Source organism: Sphaeramia orbicularis, chromosome 11 (genome assembly GCF_902148855.1).
Source record: "Sphaeramia orbicularis chromosome 11, fSphaOr1.1, whole genome shotgun sequence".
NCBI lineage: Eukaryota > Metazoa > Chordata > Actinopteri > Kurtiformes > Apogonidae > Sphaeramia > Sphaeramia orbicularis.
Window position 1 is genome coordinate 32,769,226 of NC_043967.1, and position 19,791 is coordinate 32,789,016.

The 19,791-nt window shown below is 37.9% G+C and overlaps 1 long non-coding RNA gene across 1 annotated transcript; it reads right to left on the reverse strand.

The window, feature by feature from the left end:
• Positions 1-3,064: 3,064 nt before the first annotated feature.
• On the reverse strand, positions 3,065-18,204 carry LOC115428235 (uncharacterized). Its single transcript, XR_003936593.1, has 3 exons — positions 18,193-18,204; positions 16,368-16,369; positions 3,065-3,165 (listed from the first exon to the last, which is right to left on the reverse strand). It is a non-coding gene; the product is annotated as an uncharacterized LOC115428235 (long non-coding RNA).
• Positions 18,205-19,791: the final 1,587 nt, after the last annotated feature.

A 19,791-nucleotide genomic window follows, 5' to 3' on the forward strand; every position in this document is an offset into this window, starting at 1 on the left:
CAGTGTGTAGCATTAGCTACCGTTAGATTAGAAACAAACTTCTCTAGTGTCAACAGAAGATGTTACATATTGTACCTTTAAAACCCTAATTTTACAGCAGTTTGGCAACTTAGAGTTAATATAGCACCAACTGTTTACCTTAGTTTCATTGGATTATTCTCAAAAATAACTTTTTTGTGCATGTAGCAACAGTATAAATAGATTTAACAACGTAAAAAATGAAATGAGTATAAATATTCTAATAGGCCCTGCAGCTCTAAATGCAACTGATTAGAATTTGCCAAATTACATATGTATGTATGTAAGATTTGTATTTGTATTTGAGTTGCATTAAGGTTGTGTTTGTGCTGGGAGTCAGTCAAGAGCAGAGTTGCCCACATCTGTAACAATACATACACTAATTCCTAGTCATTTTTAAAGGAAAATACACATTCTGGTGAATTCTTGAATTTTTCTCTTCTGCTCCTGTACAGCTGCAACAGTGTACAAAGTTAGCTACTGTAATCTCTGTAATGTGTTATCTGTGTGGGTATGATGGATGTGAATTAGCAATTTCTGCTATTATCCAGCATGTTCACGTCTTGTATTATTGTAATACGGGTGTTCATCAATGTGCCTGTCAAATACACGGAGTTAAAGTTGAAGCGTGGAGTTAGCTAACGTCAACAAACTTCATGTAAACACATTAGCAAGCACAAATCTTACATACAATACATGGATCAGGGTACGAGCAAATGGAGAATATGGGAGTATGAGTATGCATGAGCATTTAACTGTTAAATTACAAAACGTATTTTGTCTGCGATCACTCTGTACGCAGTAAACCTACTGCATTTCGATTTACTGATGATCTGTTTTTTTACAATAAAGTTTCGGGGGCAGCCTTTTGGTGTACTTGTTGGGAACAGCTAAACAAATCATGTTGTCAGTGCTGTAAATTTCTCGGCCTGTTTGAGTTTAATGGAGCAGTCAGTAATATTTCATTGTCTAATCAAAATGACTGAAGGTGCCTGAGTGGAACTGATAAATCCATGTCATTCCATTTTGTCCTAATGACTGCGGGGCCTTTGCTGAGGCAGCACCCGGGCCCATTAGAGTTCCCCCCGTGAGGGTCCGCTGACGTTCAGTATCATTAACTATAAAAGAACAAAACACCAGCCCTTCAACAGGCTGTCATGTTACACTGTTTCTTAACACATTTTCTCTGGCAGCTCTTCACAACGATTTCACACAGCGGAAAAAAATGTCACCGTAAATTATATTCATGAAACAAACAGGTGGCTTTTTATCAAGAATCTTCATAATCTTTGAAGTGACTGACTCTTGACTCGAAGCCAAAGCATCAGAAAATAGAAAAAATGAAATGATGTTGTGATCCTGATGAAAAAATATGTGCTTTATATTACAGGAAGCTGTTTTTGTCTTTTTTCAATTAATTCAAGGTTCATTTTACACAGTTTTGTATGTTTTGGTGTCACATAAGGTGATTACAAAACCATTAACCCTTTCATGCATGAATTATGAGAACTATAGTCAAGATTTTTTTTTTTTTCCTGAGTGCTTTTAGCCGTCCTTAGGCATGAAAAAAAACTATGCGATTGAATTATTTTAATGAACCTATTTTTATGGAGTCACAAAAATGTTCACACAACTGGATACCATGTATTTAAAGAAACATGTATTTAAAATGCAATATTAGAAAGTGATATACTGTGTGAAAACTATGAAATTTCTTTTTTTAATGCTGCTAATATGATGTTTTCTCACATTTGATCATACTCGCTCCGTGGAAATAATATACAAAAAAAAAAGTTTGTTTAAGAAAACTGTTAATTACAGTCCAATAACAATTAGTAACTGATTTACACTCAAACATGTTAGTGCAGATCAGGTTTATCAAGAACAGCAAAGTTACTGTAATTATATGAATGTCAGAGTATGAGATGATGCATAAGCGTCCACTGTGTTGGCTGATATGGAACTAAAACAACAAAACCCATGAATATACAAGAGAACAGCTGGAGAAGAACTGTCCACTGTAGCGTCCACTATGCATGAAAGGGTTAATTCTTGCTTTATGGACAAAATGTGGAACACTAAGCAAACCTACCAAATCAAATCAAGTCATAAATACAGCAAACACACCTTTATTAATAGTCGCTTTTCCATTGACCCTCAAATTGTACAAATATAACTTGCGCATGAAAATTTACCTATGGAAAAACGAGAATTTTGCCAAAAGTATCATTTTTCGATTAAAAGTTTTTGCGCTGGCAAGAGGTGGGTTTTTGGGCATAGTGCAAATGGTATATCATGCAAAACTGCAATGGAAAGACCTTTTTCCGCAACTAGAGTCAGGTGAATTAAAAAAACGGATGTTGATGTATGAAGGGTGACTGAAAAGTTTTGAGCCTAACATGGAAAGGATTAAGATATGAAGACCAAATTTGGTCCATGAAATCTTTCACATATCTTAATCCTATCCAGTAAATATCTTGGTCATAGCAATCTTTTTCCCTGTCTTACAGGTCCCTGAACTTTCTGTATCAAGTGTTTCCTGAAAAATGGACAAACTTGAGTATGGGGCTGATTTGTGACTATGGATGAGACTTGGGTCCATCACTATCAGCCTGAGACCAAGGAGCAGTCTAAACAATGGAAACATCCCATGTCACCAACCCCATAGAAGGCAAAAGTCGTACGCGTACTTGATGACAGCCCAAAACTCAAGTTTGTCCATTTTCAAAGTTCAGGGACCTGTAAACAGGGAAAAAGATTGCTATGACCAAGAAATTTAGTGGATAGGATTAAGATAGGTGAAAGATTTCATGGACCAAATTTGGTCTTTATATCTTAATCCTTTCCATGTTAGGTTCAAAACTTTTCAGTTGCCCCTCATACATTACAACAAGTGAAAAAGAAGAAGAAATATGTCATGGTATGTGTGGACACACCAGGAAACCCGGTAATTTTTTAATTTTGCACGAGATAGAGGGGTAATATATAATAATAATGAATATATCTGAAAATCAACACCATATTTACGTTCGTCGCCGTGTTTATGTTATGATTTAATGGAAAAACCGACATTACGCAATTGTGTTTTTTCGACATTTAGTAAATAACTGTAAAGTTTCGCGCAGATATCCAATGTAAAAACGACTACTGATTATTCTTCCTTTTGGTGAAAACATATACTGCCAGTCAGTCACAATATAAAATAGTTTGATTCAATTCAATTTAACTCCAACCTGCCCCATATCAGATCATCACCACCACTGGCCAGACCAACACTATGTCTCAAATTATGTACTTCTGGGCTTTCACTTACTATCTACTTTGTGTACTGTCATTTACAGCAAATTGCAAGTACCCAGACATACACTCGAGGCGATCAAAATGTCAAGTGTAGAACGCCAGACACTTCTCGCCCCCAACACTCACGGTTTTGACTGCATATCAGAAAGAAAGGGATCAGGAATGGTGGCAATTGTTTTTTTTTTTTAAACAAATTTAAGTACAAGTTAGCGCATAAAGTGGCAAATAATAGACATACAGTTAGGTTTAATGGCAGGTGAAAGTTCTGAGTTCCATTTGCAGTTTCTATATAGCGTTTGATTGTTCTCCCCATGCCCTGTAGGTTTTCTCTGGGTCTTCTGGTTTCCAAAACATGTATTCTAGATCAGTTTTCCTGTCAGCGCTTTTATGCCAAGGTACTGACAGAGCTGGAGTTGGTCTCTTGGTGGTTTCAGAGGCAGCCCACTGCTTATTGTGTGTGCACTAGAAGGGGTTAAATGCAGAGGTTGACCTTCCTTACAGAGACATTGAAAGGGAAATTTACTCTGGGAAGGCTCGGCTGAATATCCATGAAATAGCAGTAAAGGTTGTATCACCATGGAGACAACACCAACCTGTTGAAATTTGACCACTGGAAAAGTAAATGTGATATGTTATTGTGTCATGTATGTAAATGTACTAATGGAAGAACAGCACTAACCTCTGGGGTAAAAAAGTGAAGCTAGTGCTAATGTGCCAAAATCTGCAGTAACTACAATGTCCACTAGGGGGCTGATCTCAAACTTTTTGGTTTTTATATTTTATTTCGAATATGCAAAGAAAAATAAGACAAAACAAAGCAAATTAAGACATAAACCAAATAACATTTAAATGGACAGAATCTATCTTCAAGCACATACAAGTCTGAGTATTGCATAGTCGAAAAGGAGGAGGAAGAAGTATAAACTTAGTCTTAATCTTTTACTTAATCTAATGAAAAAACAACTTAATCTTTGCAGATATTTAACTCATAAAGACCCAAACAGCCACAGGTGACCAAAACCATCTACTGATCTAATCTGTTTAATACCTGTTGATCCACTAATCCTATCAATACATGTAAATAACTGGTGTAAAATGCAGTTTGTCATCTTTTCATGGTCATCAGATATGACCCATTTGGACATTCAGAGGCTCCGTAGTGAACATGGAAATGCCGTCATCTTCTAAAACATTGATTCGCCAGTAAAACCCATGGAGTTTAATAAATGACGGTGGATGGAGACACTGGGTTTATGTTCAGTTAATGTTAGATTTTACTGAAAAGGTCACTTTTTCTTCAGTTTTCACTGTTTCTGATACAATATCCCTATAATATAACTTTAATCTGGGCTTTTATCAACATCTACATGATTAGTTAATTAAAATGAGGAAAATACCTGATGTTCACTGAAAAAACACAAATCACAGAATATAATATCATATTAAATGGTGATAAATCACTTAGGAAAGATTAATTTGGGAACTGACACCAAAATAGCACTGGGTCTTTATGGGTTAAGATTAAAATGGCTAAATTTACAGCTGAAAAACACGATTAAAGCCTGGTACAAAATCATTTTCAACTATACAGGGGGTGAATTTTGATATAACTCCTCTGTTTAGATTTTTCAAAGATGATCTGTCTGCCATACTATGTTTGCTATTCTACAAGCAGTTGGGCTGGTGAGTTGGACATTCACAGATCTTGCTTATTTCTTGTAGTTTTTGGGAGTTACACTAAAAATACCACCAGATGATTTGGTCATGCAGTTTACCGGTACTAAATTGTGTAACTTAGCTGCATTAGCTGATAATATACATCAAATTATATAGTCTGTTAACCAGCCTGCATATGAGCTCAAGAAGCTGTTATTAGTGTGGTTGTATGTCATGACTACTGTGATCAAAAACAGCTGTATATGTCAACATTTAAGTAGCTGAAATCACTTGATGATATTTATTACCCTGCCCCCTAAAGGGGAGGCAAAGGATATTGTTTTTAACATTTTGGGAAACGTAGGTCAAAGTTTAAATTTTTTATGAATTTTTAAAATCTTTTTTGTTCACCATTTACTTACAATGGGGCGCAATTTCACATGCCTGTAGCAGAAAAACTATTGATTGAATTCATACCAAAATTGAATAATTGATTGCCAGTGATCCAGAATAGATGTGGTTACATTTTGGGAAAAATTTCAAATCTTTTTTTTTCTCCCATTTACTTATAATGGGCACAATTTCAAATGTCTATAAAAACACATATATAGACGCAATTAATATGCTGACATCACCACATGCATAGACATGATGGCATCAGCTGGATCGATGCCAAAATAAGCTACAATACGTACAAGGAATGGGGTTTGTTGTGCCTGGCACCACTTATTAACGCATTGTTTGCAGTCGAGGTGGTCAGTGTTTTCTCTTCTCCAACTTCACTCACTTGTTTCCAAAGATGGTGTTGCCAATGTGTGACATCACGGAGTGTTCATCCACTATTTCTTTACAATATCAATGGAAGTACTTAATTTGAATCGTAGTGCTGGTTTAGGCAGCACCAAACAAACCTACTGTGTATCTCTTTGTACCTGTACCTCGGGCTAAAAGCTAAAAGCTGCCAACTGTGGCTGCAAATCAGAGAATTCAACATCTGCTTCACTATGACAAACAATGAGGAAATTATGTTATTTATCATTATGTTGGAAGACCTGGATTCCAAAAATAAGTTTCTAAATCAGAATGAAATATAGTAATTGGAACTCTCTTTGTGTTTTTTACGCAATATACTCTAAACAGCTTTCAAAAAGATTATTTTCCAATGTGGAGATGAATGAGTATCCATGGAGGGGGTTTAGATTAGACTTAAATTAGTTCTCACCTTTGTCAGACATTTCTTATAGCTTATCAGTAGCTGAAGAGGTCATATTACTGATTGCTCCTTTAGTCTTCTTCTTCCTCTTCTTCTTTTGGTACCTTTGTGACTACCCTTACATTAATAATGTAGTAAATATTTTGTCATTTTTTTTCTATTTGCTATACAACTGCTTAACAATAACCTGAATACTGATAAGCTTGTGTGGATATGAATAACTGTACATTTGTGCAAGATGCTGATTTGTTGTAGAAGCGCTGACTGCAGTACATTGTGTAAGCCGGTTGTGCTGATCATTCTTGACACAATGCTAGTTCTTCTGCGGTGTTTTCATATTAGTTCATTGCTTTTTCTGGTGCATCTGTTGTATAAAATCTTTATAATGCTGCAGCTGTGTATTAAGCCTCAGGCGTAAATAAAATGAAGCTGTGATCACATCGTATGGGCTCTACTTTCTATAATTTCACTGTTTTGGCTTCCTGGAAACACAAGGAAATGGAATAGTATATTCTTTTGAAAATAATTGGGTTCATAATGCAACAATCCATCTTGCATGACTAAGATTCAGCTTAAAAGTGGAGGGTGCTTGAGAATAGTCCGTGATGACATTGGGCTGGAAAGTGCATTTCCACTGGTGCTCAGATAAACACAGCGGAGATGACCCGAGGCTGCTCCGAGTCCCAGAGTGTGCTATCCGCCGCTATCAGAAAATTAAACCAACTCTGCATCTCCTCTGCAAATTCAGACTAACATCCTACAGTCACCATGGAGACTGGCAACACCACAAACTGCAGAATGCTCCAGTGAAAAGCTGAAGATGTTCAGTTTAATTAGGGAGGATTCCTTCACTAGCAGCTACTTATCAATTATCCTGATTGCTCTATTCAGAACAACAGAGAGGCCTCCCTCCAGATAAACCAAGGGCTGGCCAATTTAACAGCTGAGGGGAAGACTCGTTTCCCTTATGTGATATTCAACAGTTGTTAAATATGTGTTCTGTAAACTGTGGAGAAAATGTGTAGCGGCTCCTGTTTTATCGATTTCCAGCTTTTTTGTGTTTGTAAAACCTGACAACCAACAAGTACAAAGGCATTCTAAAGGCATTTTCACACAGCGTACCTGAGTCCGTTCCGTACTTGGGTATGTTCACACCTTTCCCGCAGATGTTGCGTTTACGAGTGCGTACCATAGCCCGTGCCTGAGTACCGATGGGTGTTCCAGGGCCAAAACAGTAGGTGGCGGTGTGGAAAGAATTCTGTCACTATCCAACAAACGCGGAAGTCAGAAGATGCCATCAACTGAGTGACTGTTCTGTTCCTTTGTCTACAATGATGGCAAGACAGGCACTGCTTTTCTATCTATTAGCCAGTTTGAGGCAAAGTGAAGACGAGCGACCTTCGATGTCCCATATCACTGAGCAGTTCGGTCGATAAGGCGAGCTCGTGCCACACAGATCCGAAGCTTTTTCAGGAGACAACAGAAGTGCCGTCTATAGTCTTGTGGTGATTAGGTCACGTCTGGTCTCGGGCACGGATCGCTTTCACACTGCAACGTACTGTGCTAGAGTCTGGGCGGGCCATACCCAGGACTACCTTCTCAACTGGACTCAGGTACAGTACTCAAGTACGGAACGTTAGCATTCACATGGATAAAAGTAAGTGGATTTTTGGGTCCAACATACTCGGATATGGATTCGAGTAGGCTGTGTGAAAACGCCCTAAGGGCTCTTGTACAATAGAACTGCATTTGTGGGGGGCTAACCTCATGAAAGTTTGAACACACAAACACACACACTAGAAACAGATCAGCTTTATTTATCCACAAGGGGTAAATTCATTTTCCATGAGCTCGAGAAAACAAGCGCAAGAAAAAAAAAAAAAAGTATTCACTGATGTGTCAGCCATCAGGTTAAGCTACTGGTGGGGATGTTGTGGATTTTCTATTACACTGGTTTACATGCAAAATGCTTCCAGAATAAAAGTAGTTAAACTTTACCCAATTTCAGTCACTAAAAAAGAAAAAAACTAGAAGCACTCGGAGAGTGCAGACCTCTGTCAAGGCAGATCAGTGCCCCCCCCGATCACCACCAAAATTTAATCATTTGTTCCTTGTGCCAGTATCAACATTTCCTGAAATTTTCATCCAACTCCATCCATAACTTTTTGAGTTATCTTGCACATGGACAGACAAACAGACAGACAGATAAACCAACGCCGGCAAAAACATAACCTCCTTGGCGGAAGTAATAAGTCAAAAGTGATGGTCGGCTCAAGTTATCAAGATACAGTAATAAGTCGAATATTGAAATTTTATACAAAGTAATGACAGTGATTATTAATTGAAAGGTTCTGTGTGTCTGAGCTACAAGTTCTGACTCAAAACATTTCTGCAATGTAGAACATGTTCATCTATGCTCATGTTTGGATAGAACATGCCTTCTTTGAAATATTATACACTTTGTTACACTACGAGCATTGATCTGAGTCATATGTAGCAGCTTTTATAATTGTCAGTGTGTGATACTTTTGTCAAATTGTCTCATATTTTTTACCTGAGGAACCAGAGATGCCTCAAAACTGTGTGAACAATGCGGATAAGAGACAAGCCATAATGCATCATGTACCTACTAAATAACTGTTGTTTTAAGTCATGTTTCAGTTTTTATTTTCCTAATACATTTAGTTACAAAAAGTCATGAGACTTCTTTTGTTTAATCCTTGTTCCGGTAGCACTTGGACACTTCAGATATAAGTATTCTTTCAAATAATTTATGTACATGTATATACATAATAAAACTTTGTCATTAAATATCTTGGAAAATTAGCCAATCATCAGTTTTATCATTTGTTTTCCTCTTCATCTTATCAAAGTATGTAAGATTTAGCCAATTTTATCTCGGAAGCAGACAATTTCCAAAAATGTGTATAGCAGTGTAATGTTTAGTCCCGCATCTAACTGAGGTGAGTCGTCCACTGCAAATGCTTCTCACGTTGATTAAATATTCATGATCTGAATCATCCAGGATGTCCTCTGCCTTACTCAGCATGTGACTCCAAGTAACTCCAAGTGATAGGCTGGGAAAGTTTTGTGTTTAATGGGTCATGGATGTTGTAAAATGGCTGCATAGAGCCGTCAACAAAGTCAAACCCATGCATTTAAGCCTCTTCGACCCATACCCTGCACCAGTGGTTTTCAACTGGGGGGGCGTAAGAACATGGGGGGGGGGGGGTCGTGAGTGACATTGTTGTGTGTGCATGTGGGCACGTTAGCAACTGCTGTTGTACATAACAACATTATAAATCACTCGGCACACTTTAGCCCCTACTCACGGATTGAGGTCTGTGTGTGTAGGTGTGTGTGTGTGTGTGTGTGTGTGTGTGTGTAGGTGGGGGGGGGGGGGGGGGGGGCACATATTGTCTGACACATCACCCCCACCCACCGGTTGTAAATTCATTTTCGGGGTGCAGCAGGTAGTCAATGATAAGGTGAGGGAAACTCACTTTCTCACAGCTTTATCAAGCAATTTTTTTGGGCAAAGAGGGAGCGCCAGTAGGATCATGATGCCATTAGTGGGGCATGGTTCAAACAAAGTTTTCCCAAGGAAGTTTACTAATTCAACTTGAATATGTCATGTTTGGCCCATTTTTGCTTTTTTCAGCCATTGTGCTTTAACACACTCCAAGAGAATTAACACAGGTGACTTTGGGTTTGTTGTGGGAAGATGGAATGTCATTGTTTTCCCACAAATTGTTCCCTCAGGAGTACCCCCCCAAAATTAAGCCCCCATATGAAGTTTGACCTAGCCTTACCAAATTTAATAAACACATGCCTCAGATCCAGACCTAAAATAACCTACTCTCAATGAGAAGTCCACTATTTTGATTTCAATGTACAATTGTTGCAGTTTTTCTTGTTACAGGGCATAACATTATTTAAGAAGAAACATTTAACTCTGTTAAAAATGTGCAAAAGTTCTATAGCCCAATAAATTCTTGTAACTTCAATTTGCATATTATATTTCTTACATGGTGGTTCGGGCATCTAGTGAGGATGCCTCCCTGACACCTCCCTGGGGAGGTGTTACAGGAGACCTCGGGGCCGACCCAGGACACGCTTGAGGAATTATATCTCTGGGCTAGCCTGGGAACGCCTCGGGGTTCCCCCAGAAGAGCTGTTTATAGTTGCTGGGGAGAGGGCTGTCTGGGCTTCTTTGCTGAGGCTGCTGCCCCCACAACCCGGACCCAGATAAGTGGATGAAGACGGTAAGGTATTTCTTACATTTAACCCTTTCATGCATACTGGTCACTCCAGTGGACATTTATTCAAAGTTGTTCTCTTGTATATTCACGGATTTTATTGTTTTAGTTCCATATCAGCCAACACAGTCGACACTTAAATGCATGATCCCATACACTGCAATTCATACCATTGCTGTAACTTTGCTGTTCTTGATAAACCTGATCTGCAGTAACATGTTTGAGTTTAAATCAATTCCATGCTATTGTTATGAGACTGTAATTAACAGTTTTGGGGGTTTTTTTAAACAAAAAGGTTTTTTTTTGCATATTATCTCCATAAAGTGAGTAATAACTAGAGTATGTTAAAATGTGACAAAACATCAGATTAACAGCATTTTAGAAAAAATTTTTCAGTTTTCACACAGTATATCAGTAAATACATGTTTCTTTGCTTCAAAAATTAAACGCATGGTGTCCAGCTGAGTGGATATTTTTGCAATTCCATGAAAAATCGGTTCATAAAAAAATTCAGTCGCAGTGTTTTTTTTCATGCCTTAGGAGGAATAAAAACACAAAAAAAATTCTTGATTTATACATGAAAGGGTTAAAGAAAAAAAAAATCAAACACTGGGATAAAAAAGTGCAAATAGTCACAGTGATGCCATTTGTTTTATGGCCTCAAGTTGGGCATCTGGACATCACCATCTTCACTTATTGGGAGATTTTTTTGGAAGAGCAAGAGGTGACAAGATGGTCGATGTTAACTTTGTGAAGTTCTAAAATAGTAAATGTCATGAAACATTTGCATACCTCCATCCTGCACCGTTCATCTCTGCTATAATGCTGCAGTAGACAGACTCCCATGGGAGTGATGGGAGACACTACAGAGCCTCCCCTGCTACAAATCCCCCCTCTCGACTCCATATGTGGGAGTTCTCCTCATCCTTTTCTGCCATTGCCTATGAGTCATGAAAATGTTGTGCTGTCAGGAAAAACAAAACACTTGTATTTGTCCATTTATCAACCCTAAAAGGCAATAATTTACCAACAGACCACAACTACACTTTTTATAGTCCAAATGACTCAAGGTGGCTCTGCACAAAGTTGACTCCCAGAGAGAAATAAATGTCACCATAAAAATCAGATAACTGGGAGTCATCAGATAATTGTAATAAGTGGATCTGATGTGTTTACATGCACTTCAAAAAACCCTGGTTTCAATATTTCAGTCCATTATCTGATTTGTTTTAGAGTATATCTGTACATAGTGACGGTAAACACAAACTTCCTGTTACTGTCTTCAGTGTTTGACTACATCACTATAATTTTATATATATATATATATATATATATATATATATATATATATATATATATATATATATATATATTTTTTTTTTTTTTTTTTTTTTTTTTTTTTTTTTTTTTTACACATGTGCAGATGTAAATAAATGAAATAAATCAGATTCACCATTACCCACAGTGGACAGTGATCATATCCCTTTAACTAAAGTTGAAGTTTATTTTTCAAAGGGACAGTGCATGTTAATAAACACAATATGTACCAATATGCAAGATTATAGCCGAGGCTAATTTCCATCTTTAGTCCCTACATAAAACAACATAGTGCACATAAAAACAGACAATCCAGTCTACAGTGTACTCATTCAACTGACAAATAAAACACAATTTACATTTATACAAATAAAATGAGTAGAATGGACAAACCACGACTCCAACAATTTCATGTTATTAGATATATAGTTGTTATATAGTTCACAATCTTTAACAACAGATATCACTATCAGTAAATATTAAACCTTTGAGATAGCATGTTTTGTTCTTGTCCTGGTAATTAACACATGAAGGAACATCCATGTTTGTTGTGGCGGTGAGAGGGGGGGATGCGATGAAGGATAAAAGGGCTAAATGAGAATATAAACTAATATTTAATAATTGGCGACTGGAACTAATCAAATTAACCAAATGGTACAAATTAATATAACAAAAGGAACCAACAACGCCACCCCAGGAATTGCACCTGGAGAATAAAAGGAAATATAAGGCACGCAGGTAAGTTGGCTCCAAAAACAGGGCATGAGACATGATTGAAAAATATATAAAGTAGTTTATTTTGCCATTAGAAATCCTCTTTTCTTTTAAAAAGACCGTTCACAATCTTTAACAGATATCACTATCAGTAAATATTAAACCTTTGAGATAGCATGTTTTGTTCTTGTCCTGGTAATTAACACATGAAGGAACATCCATGTTTGTGTTCAGGCTTTTTGACTACTATTTTAAGGTTAGTAAAGGTCCAAAGAAAATGACCATTTTCCAAAGTGAGTTTGTTTCCAAAACGTAAGCAGAGACATCAGGTTGTGCCTCCATTTCAAGTGTCCTATATTCTGTTTGCCTACCATCCATTTTTTTTATTTTTTATTTTTGCAGTACTTCTTTTTAGTCACATTTCACTATGAAAAAATACTCAAATGTTCTTTCTATCATTAGCATTAATCGTCCCAATCACAATTCTCCCCCTATGAATTAGATCCTAAGTGCCTTGTCTTTCATAAAGCAGCTCGATCTGAGTCAAAGCACCATCAAAGTAAACATAGGCTATTATTTAGAAGCTGTCCATTCAGATAAAAGATGTGACAAACCCTGGCTAATGGGAAAGGATGACGAGAAGGTCCTTGAGCCTAAATGGCTTTCAGAGACATTTATTAGCTGCTGGTACACTACCTATGATCTTCACTGAGAATAACATGCCACAGTTATAAACAGAAGATCAATATTGTGCGGTATGGATGCTATTATGTTCTTTTCAGTGGGTAGAGATTATAAAAGGGATGCCAGAAAAAAGAAAGATTGCAGTATTAAGAAAGATGAGAATGGTGAATGATTAGAGAGGGGCAAAAAAGAATGAATAATGTATGTCAAACCATTGTGGGGAGAATACGAATAAAGTTGAACAAATACAAGTGAGCATTTGTGGCAGCTTTTTCTCATCTGTTTCTTTGTGTATTTCATTCTTTTACATTTGTTTTAATATGATGTAATGGATGTATGTTTCTATAACTGGATTTAGAAAAACATATACACTCAGAATTAGGAAACTAGCATCAGTAGAAGAACAGCTTGTGGATCCACTCTGAGGTTGTTGACGGCTGATGTTTGTTTTCCATGCATTTTCATTAACTCCAACTGCATCTGGACTAGATACTCCAATAATGTATGCTATAAAAGCCAAGTGGCCTCTATGTGTGTGTCTGGGGATTCATATAAAATCCGGAAAGAGCTGATAGCTGCAGTTTGGCATAATTATGTATTTGTGGTCAAGGAACAGACTAGCGAAAATGGTAAGTTGACAAAACCAATATATTGGGAGATATTAATTATTTTGGAATACACAATTACAATCCCGTTGCTATGGCCAGAATGCTTTGGCGGTGACTGCTGGACAAATGCGGTACAGCATGCATGAATAGAGGGTATGCACATACGTCACTTCCCCCCTGGGCCACGCCCCTCTAAATCAGACTGAGTGGCAAAAACCAACCTGCTCAACATGACAGAGTATAGCAGTAAACACAGCCAGACCAGGAAAATGTGAAATATGAAATTAAATTAAAGACAGTTGGACTGGACTTGGATCCGTACGAGCTACCAAAGAACAAGTGGTCCACGAACTTTGACATGGGGACAGAAATCACATATCCGGACATCCAGGGTATAGCGGATCATCGCTATTTTTACCTGAAACAAATATACATGGTTTCATCATCACTGACAACCAGGGTCCAAAACTAGAGCCCAGAACCAACTGATCCAAAATGAATTTACAGTAGACCGTGTACTGACCCCAGTGAATATATGCATGATCTACTGGGACTGAGGAGATTTACGTCTAGTTCAGATCAAGTACTTTATACAACACAGATACTACTGCTGTGGACCAGCAGGGTATGACTTTATTCTAGTAAATTATGATATTTTTCCCACCTGTTTTTAAATTACATTATTCTTGTAATATTATGGTTTTATTGTCGGAATAGGACGACTTTAATCTCATAAATGAATGACATTTTTATGAGTTTTTTTTATAACTACGACTTTATTCTCATAACTTTGTGATTCTTTTTGTATTCGACTTTATTATCATAAAATTACAGGGTTTATATCGATATTTCATGACTTTATACTCGTAGTGACTAGTGTTTTTATTTTCTCATGTGGCTCTAATACTCCGTCGTAGCTTTATTCTCCAGTTCCCCCGTTTTTGAAAAACTAGGTTAGCCTCAGTTTAAGTTAGTTTACTAATCATGTAGGAGCACAAGGTTCAGAATCACAAAATGAAGACAAAAACCATGAAAGATCTGATCATGAAACCAAGAGCTTTACTAAGAAGTAACGTTAGCCAAAACAATACGTCATTTATGGTATGATTTTACCCAAAAAATACAGCATAAATTAATGTTAGCTGACACCAAACAGGATCCACAAGGTTTAGTTTCCTGGCTTTGTGGATCCATCTACTTCTTTTTACTTTGTCTTTTCGTGTCTGTAAAATTGATAGCTCCGACTGCTTTTCAAACCCCCCAAACCCCCATTTTTTATTAAATATTGTTCTTAAGTTTAGACAGTATTGAAGCGAACGCTGTCACTTATCTCCCTCTTTCTGCTACTCAGTGGGTGGAACCACGATGACTTCCGCTAGCAGTGACGTCACGTGCATACCCTCTATACACAACAGCATAAAAACCACCTCATCTAGCACATCTAGAACCCGTGGATCCCCATGGGTCAACGCGCTAGTGGATGTATAATATCTCACAGTCAATGTCATGTACTTTAACTTTGACTTTAAACCGTTCTGTCATTTAACTCCAATGTTAAACCAGTGTTTATTTACCCACAAAGTGTAATCACATGTCAGGCAATGCTAAAAATATTTGTCAGTGGCATGTAATTGTAAGCAGTACTTTATTAAAGGTACAATATCATTGCTGTTTGGTGGAAATCTCTTATGTCCACTGGAAAAATTATGTATATTCTAAATAAATGAATGGAGTTAGAGAAGTAGTCACAAGCCATTTTCAACATTTTTCATCGGTTAAATATTTCTAAAACTGTCAGGCCAACATGAAGACTGACCAATAGAATTGTTTAATGGCAAAAAAAAAAAAAAAAAAAAAAGTCCAAAAATGGATTTATGAGGTTTCCGCCTGACAACTACGATATGTAACATTAACATAAGGAAACTTACTTTTTAAGCTAACTGTGGCAAGTGTAAACGAGAAGAAGAGAAGCAAGCATAAGGGTACCGGGGGCAACAAGAGTTCTGTCTGTGTTGTCATGGTAACGATATACACATTCTGTACATCCATGAAAACAGAAGAACATCAATTAACAGCTCAGTAAAACAAGTTGTCGGGTTGCAGAGCGCAATCCAAGCAACAAGTACGTAAATGGGCAAATATCTAAATCAAGTTAACAGTCTGAGACCAGTGTATGTTGTGAATAATTTAATAAAACAAGCCAATGTGACAAACTGCAGCGCTAAGGTAACACTAAGCAGACCCAAAAGTACAAGTAATATTCCTCTACCACTAAAACTAATAAAATAAGACAAAGAGCAGAAACAAAGGCCACATTATAAAGCAATGATTAAACATTTTGTCTTACCTTCGCTGTTGTAACATAGTTTTATATGAATGAAACTTCTACTATTAGCTAAAACATTGTTTTGCATTGCATTCAAATAATTCCAACTGGAAACAAAGGGTCCAAGACAGGATAAGAGTTATCTGTCAAACTATCACACAGGGTTTCCTAAATGAGGGTCAGTTTTAATGTGTTTTTGAGGTTCAGAGAAAAACAATGACAGTCAATGCAATATGTTAAAACTGTTGGCCTCTACTGTATGACAGGCTTACGTCTGTAAATGACTCTTTCCATGAAACTGGGTCCTTTTTGGTATCTGGCACTTTTCCAGCTTTTTAGATGCAATAATAAAAGAGAAATTTAGACATATTTCCCCCCAGGATGTACTTAATGATGACCTCAGATAAATGGAAAAACATTATACTCTTGCTCTGAGCCATCCCAAAATTAATGAATTTTTAATAAAATGTTGGGTCCAAAAATAGGACCAACGGACCAGTGCATTTGATCTGGAAAACATGGCTTGAAATGGTCTTTTGTAGCGCTATAAATAAAGAAAGTCTGTGAATTTTGACGATCGTAGTGTGAGACGTAGCTTACGTTAAATGGAAGTTGAATGTGTGACTTTAAATCTTGCTCTAAAATGTCAGATGACCATCAACAACCATGAACCAAAATGGAAAAGAATAAATAAAATATTATAAGTTGTTTTGCAAGCCTAAGTTGTTATATTCTGATTTATATTTTGTATCTGTATTTTGTGTCTTTATTTTATGTGTACTGAACAGTGAAAGGTTCGTCAGGTTCAGAAGTGTCAGGTTCGTGGGTGTGGTTACGATGAACTCACACTTGTCTTGCGGAACTTGGGTCAGATTCTATATAAAAGATCTTATTTTACAGCTTTGGAAAGTAATTGTGGTAAATGGAGTCAAGCAGAAAAACCAGATTTGAATTTAGGGATTTTTTTGTGGTCAAGAGATGCTAGCCTAATTGTGCAAGAGTGCACTTTCTGAAACTCTTTGTGGTTAAGCTATGCTATCTAAGTTGAACTCTGTGAGCAAATGTCAAACCAAGGTTTGATTGACAGGCATCCAACGCGCTTGTTAAACTCAGGTGAACTTTCAAATGTGTTTTTCTTAGAATTAGTTCAAGTGGAGTGACGTGTTTTCCCCAGCAACAACTGTGACCAATTGAGACCAAGTACCAAATATGGAAGTCTTCAGAGAGTGACTGAAGGCTATAAAATGTAATGAAGATGATTTAAAAAAACAAAAAAAAAGGGTGAGGCAAAGGGGTTAGACGAATAGTGTGTTTGATGCGAGACTAGTTGATAACTGACTTCTTTTTTTTTTGTAACTTTTTCTATTTTTGCCAGAAGCAATAAATCAAGCTTTGTTTTAACTTTTTAAAACCTCAAACCTTCTTTTTGGTGAATTCTTCATTTCTCCTGGTTTGGTCCTTCCATCTGAAACACAACTGGTGAGTTAATTTAAATTACATGACCCCCCTCTGGTAGCAGCCTAAATAAAGTAGCCCAGAGCCACCGTTGGTCAAGAAATCTCTAGAACACGCAGTTTTTTGTTCGGATAACCAAAGATTTATAGTATGCAGTGGTTAAAGGTAAAGGAAAACTGGGGCAGTAGTTCATTAACCAAAATTACTTGTGGTTTTTGAGATTTACTGTTTGCTGCGTGTTTACAGTAGTGGTTTTTCTAATCTAAACATGCAGGTTTTTCATGAATCTCAGTCTCATTCCGGGTTTCGTGTGTAACCTGTCGTGTCCACTGGCGTTACATGCACAACCTGCCCATTTAAACACATATAAATCGCGAGTAATTTTTTGCAACAGTGGTCATTTTTGTGAAAATCTCTGCCTTGCATAATTAGTTTGATTCCCAAAATGTACCTGTGAGAGAATAACAAGATATGAAAAAAAAGTCACCTGAATACAATAAACAGAAACAGAGGGAAAACGGTATAATTTATAATGTTCACTCACCTCACACTTGTGCTTTTACATTATTCTTTCATTTTCATGAGCCTCCGGATGGTTGCAGGAGGCTGGAAACCAACCGATCTACCACCAGGTGCAGGTACATCCTGGATGTTCATTGGCGTCACATTGACACCTAAAGGCATTTTAGAATATGTCTTTGAACAGTGGGAGGATGGAGGTTTGGGTGGAGGAATGATGTTGGACAATCGACCGTCTTGCTGTGAGGCGAACCACTGCACCACCATGCAGCCCTTGATTTTACATTAATGGATTAGGTTTATATAACGTATTTCGAGGGTGTCAAAGTGCTTTACACAGAGTCCATTATTCATTCTGGCCACAGTCACACACTGGTGGTGGTAGAATACATCTGGAGCCACAGCTGCCCTGGGGCACTCCGACAGAAACGTAGCTGTCAATCCATGCCATCAGCCTCTCCGACCACCATCAAACAGTCATCCTCTTTCATACACCAGTGTGAGGGGAAGATGGGTGACGTGACTTGCCCAAGGACACAGCGGCACATGAATGGGAAGGGGGTGAGGGTCGAACCACCAACCCTCTGGGTATTGGATGGCCTACTCTACTTCCTGATATAGTTTTACCAATATATCGATGTTTCCCAATAGAAGACAGCGTTTCCTGTGGAATTGATCTCTTAGTGTGGGGGTGTGTAATCCGGGGGGGGGGGGGGGGGGGGTTATCAGTTGGTTGTAACGGTGTTGGGGGTGGGTCATCAGTGGGTTTCTGTACAAATTATAATACTAATAACGAGGGGGGGCTGTCGGTTGGTGTCCATACTAATTGTAAGACTTAATTGTAAGACTCGCAGGGTGGGGGTGGGGGGGTCGTCAGTCGGTTTCCGTACTAATTATAAGATTTATAAGGGGGAGGGGGTCATCAGTTGGTTTCCGTACTAATTATGATACCTATAACGGGGGGGGGGGGGGGCAATCTTCGGTGGGTTTCCATACTAATTATAATACTTATAACGAGGTGGGGGGGTCGTCAGTTGGTTTACATACTAATTGTAAGACTTATGGGGGGGGTGTGCATTGGTCAGTTTCCGTACTAATCATACTACTTATAACGATTTTCGTACCAATTATAAGACTTATAATGGGGGGGGGGGGGGGGGGGGGGGCTTCAGTCAGTTTCCGTACTAATTATAATACTTATAACAGAGTGTGTGTGTGTGGGGGGGGGGTCAGTTTCTGTACTAATTATAAGACTTATGGGGGGGGGGGGGGGGGGGTCATCAGTTGGTTTCCGTATTAATTATAATACCTATAACGGGGTCAATCTTCAGTCGGTTTCTGTACTAATTATAATACTTATAAAGGGGTGGGGGGGTCGTCAGTTGGTTTCCGTACTAATTGTAAGACTTATGGGGGGGGGGTTGCATTGGTCAGTTTCAATACTAATCATACTACTTATAACGGGGGGGTTGTTGGTCGGTTTCCATACTAATTATGATCCTTATAACGGTGTGGGGGGGGCCCTTAAGTCAGTTTCTGTACTAATTATAATACTTATAATGCGGGGGGGGATCGTCAGTCGGTTTCCGTACTAATTATAAGACTTATAAAGGGGGGGGTCATCAGTTGGGTTCCGTACTAATTATGATACCTATAACAGGGGGCCAATCTTCACTCGGTTTCTGTACTAATTATAATACTTATAACGGGGTGGGGGGTTGT